This window comes from Arachis duranensis, chromosome 5, assembly GCF_000817695.3.
Source record: "Arachis duranensis cultivar V14167 chromosome 5, aradu.V14167.gnm2.J7QH, whole genome shotgun sequence".
NCBI lineage: Eukaryota > Viridiplantae > Streptophyta > Magnoliopsida > Fabales > Fabaceae > Arachis > Arachis duranensis.
Genome location: NC_029776.3, coordinates 10950890 through 10954221, shown reverse-complemented (window position 1 = coordinate 10954221; position 3332 = coordinate 10950890). Strand labels below are relative to the sequence as shown.

Here is a 3332-nt window from a genome sequence, read left to right as displayed (position 1 = left end):
GCAAAGTATGGACTATCATATATTGCAGGAAAGCCCAGGATGTCTACTTTCCAATGCCGTTGAGAGCGCGCCAATTGGGCTTCTGTAGCTCCAGAAAATCCACTTCGAGTGCAGGGAGGTCAGAATCCAACAGCATCTGCAGTCCTTTTTGGTCTCAGAATCAGATTTTTGCTCAGGACCCTCAATTTCAGCCAGAAAATACCTGAAATCACAGAAAAACACACAAACTCATAGTAAAGTTCAGAAAAGTGAATTTTAGCTAAAAACTAATAAAAATATACTAAAAACTAACTAAATTATACTAAAAACATACTAAAAACAATGCCAAAAAGCATACAAATTATCCGCTCATCAGTAGTACAAATATGTAAAACTAGACCACCCAAAATCACTTCCAATCTTACAAAGACATGGTCATGTGAAATGGTGGTCTCAGTTTGATTCATCAATGACCTATCCAAAAAAGGTCAGAGAGTGGTTCAAAGCCAATCCTAATAATCAGAAGATCTCAGATCCAGAAATGACTTCGTTTCTTAATCAAAAGGCTCAAATCCAAGCAGCCCTTACAGCCTCACAATCAAAAGAATCAATCAAAGGAAAGCTACAACAAATCCTTCGCTTACTTCAAAAAGATGAACCATCGTCATCTAAAGAAGAATATGATGAAGAAGATCAAGATAGACAAACTGAAGATTGTTTCGAAGTTTGCCTAGATGATGATTAAAAACCAAAAAATGTATCTGCAAAACAAAATCTAAAATTGTTTGAAACCGGCACTATAGCTATAATTCAGGTCATGCTTACCTACACTGTAGAAACAGTAAAATTTTCAATTATAAAAAGTGACCTCGTTCTCATTACGAGGCAACCTTCAGTTTTACACAAACATAGAGAGAAGTTAGAGAGAGAAGCACTGAGAGTTTTCTTGTAAGCTATCTAGCTCTTCTTCTTCTCTCTTCTTCCTTTTTCAATCATTCAATAAAAGTTTTATCCAATTCTTCAATTTGTGTTTTCATTTTAAACTTTCTGCATTTGCATATGTGTGCGGATTACCGCTATATCTAACTTCATACTAATTTGCATACTGACTTGCATATGCGTGCGGATTACCGCCGCATCTAACTTCATATTTACTTCCTTGTCTCTGCATCTGCATCATATATTAGCATATTTATGCAATGAATGTTGAGAGGTCATTTTGTGATAATTATAGATAAAACACTCATCACTTCATTAAAAAAGCTTTCATCTATGAGAACAATTTTAATTCGTATGATAAAGCGACATATATAATTGGTCGTACTCTTTCTTTTTTTTTGACAAAGATAACTTGATATCATGTTTTGGTTTTGGTAATAGTATCTGTTTTAGTTTGGATCTTCATTTTGTAATTTTATTTTATCTACTTATAATTTTTTTACATACATATTTAAAATAGTGTCTAAAAAATTCTCGTATTGTATTTGTTCTTTTAAAAAAAATTTATTACTATAAGAAGAATTGAAAATAAAGTGATTGGACTTATTTTTTTGGTAAAATTAAGGTTCTAAATTATTTGACAATTGCATACTAACAATGATGGTCAAAACTCAAGAACTTTAGTAACTTAATTTATTGGATTAGTTTTTTAATCACCTTATGTGCCTTTTGAGTAAATTTCCAAACCTTTGCTTATAATTTAGTTATATTTTTAGTAAATTGATAGATAGTCTAGGTATGCATGCCTTTAATTTTTATTAGGCTATTTAATATATCATAATTTTAGTCATGTCTTCATTATACTAGATATAGATTTATGTAGGTATTATTTGTTACAATTTGTTTATGTAAACCATTAATGAATCATACATTCCAGTTATATTTTAATTTTCAAGAATTTCAATGTATTATATAGTGAAATGTTAAATTTTTTAATGTGTTATATAGTGGAATGTTCGAATTTTTATTTATGCCATCCTTTTTTCTTTATGTTTAATATTTAAATTCATTGTGTTACATGGGTTGGATGTTGATGGTACAGGTCGGGGTAGTGCTAAAAATGAAATAGAATTTATTAGTAGTTCTTCGCATAAATGCATTCCCAAAGAATCCTTTGAGATGATTCTCAACTTTTATCCATTAGATAGTGATTTGAGTAAGAACCGCAACGAATCAACCGGTTAATTAAGTGAATTAATTGCCCAAATTAGATTCTGAAAGGTTAGAGAGAGAATTTGAGGATTTAAAGGTGATTTTTGGACTCAGTGGGTCTTTCTGAGTCAGAAAATGTGCTTTCTACGAAAAACCGTGAAAAATTGCGAACCGGCAATTGAACCGGTTGAATCGGTTCAAGTCTGCCTGGTACCGCACGAGAAAAGTGAAAACCATCAAAAACCTTAGAAAAACATTAGAAATGGAAAACCGGGCTTTAATTTTAAAGATTTGGCCCGAAGTTAGGCTAAACGGGCTAAAAACGCTAACGGGTTGGACCGGACCCAAGTTGGGCCCAAGCCCAACATATAAATACACTTAAATGAACCCATTTCAGCCACTTTCACCCTCATAACCTAAACACAACAGCAGCTGAAGTGAGGAGAGAGGTGAGAGCTTTCCACCATTGTTACTATTCACTTTAAACTTCCCAAGCTCATATCTTGAGCTACGGAGCTCCGATCGCCGCACCGTTTGCGGCTACGCGTTCCTTGTGAAGAGCTCTACAAAACCCACCCAAGAAACCCTCAAGGTAATCACGAAATCCTTCCAGTTCTGCTCTTCAAAATTTCGGGTTTTATTAGAGTTTTGGGTTAAATGGGTTTTTGTGATTTTGGATGTTTAGGTTTGCTCTAATCCTTGCTTAGCTTTGGATTTGTGTTATCAAATCTGTTGGGAAAGGTAAAAGCTCTTAAACCCTTGTGAGATTATGCTTATGTTGAACCCTAGGTTGATCTGTGGTGATTTATATGTATATAGTTTGATTATTGTGGCTTTGGGAGCTTTTGGAACTTATTTGTGCTTGTTGGAGTGGATTTGAAAGCTTGGATTGTGGTTGGAAGCTTGTTGGTACTCATTTTGAGTTTGGGTGCATAAAGGAAATCGGTCAAGGTATGGTTTCGATTTCCTCTATGTAGTATATAATATTCATGGACACATAGGCTAGTGACCAATAGGATAGGTTGAACTAAAATGATTGTTGGTGTGCTAGATATTGATGAATTGATGAATGTTGAGTTGATTGTGATGAATTATAATGATATGATGATGTTGAATGATTGTATGGATTGGGAGTTGGTTCATATGATAATTGTAGTGTTATGATTTATGAAATGGTGGGTTTGATGGTGATTTTGATCATA

General features: G+C 33.6%; 1 long non-coding RNA gene across 1 annotated transcript in view; it reads left to right on the top strand.

Annotated features, from left to right (window-relative positions):
- Window positions 1-2551: 2551 nt before the first annotated feature.
- The window catches only part of LOC107488003 (uncharacterized), a 10408-nt gene continuing 9627 nt past the window's right edge, over window positions 2552-3332 (top strand). The window contains exons 1-3 of the long non-coding RNA XR_008009648.1: window positions 2552-2722; window positions 2816-2871; window positions 2950-3081. This is a non-coding gene — a long non-coding RNA (uncharacterized LOC107488003). The remainder of the gene's footprint in view (window positions 2723-2815; window positions 2872-2949; window positions 3082-3332) is intronic.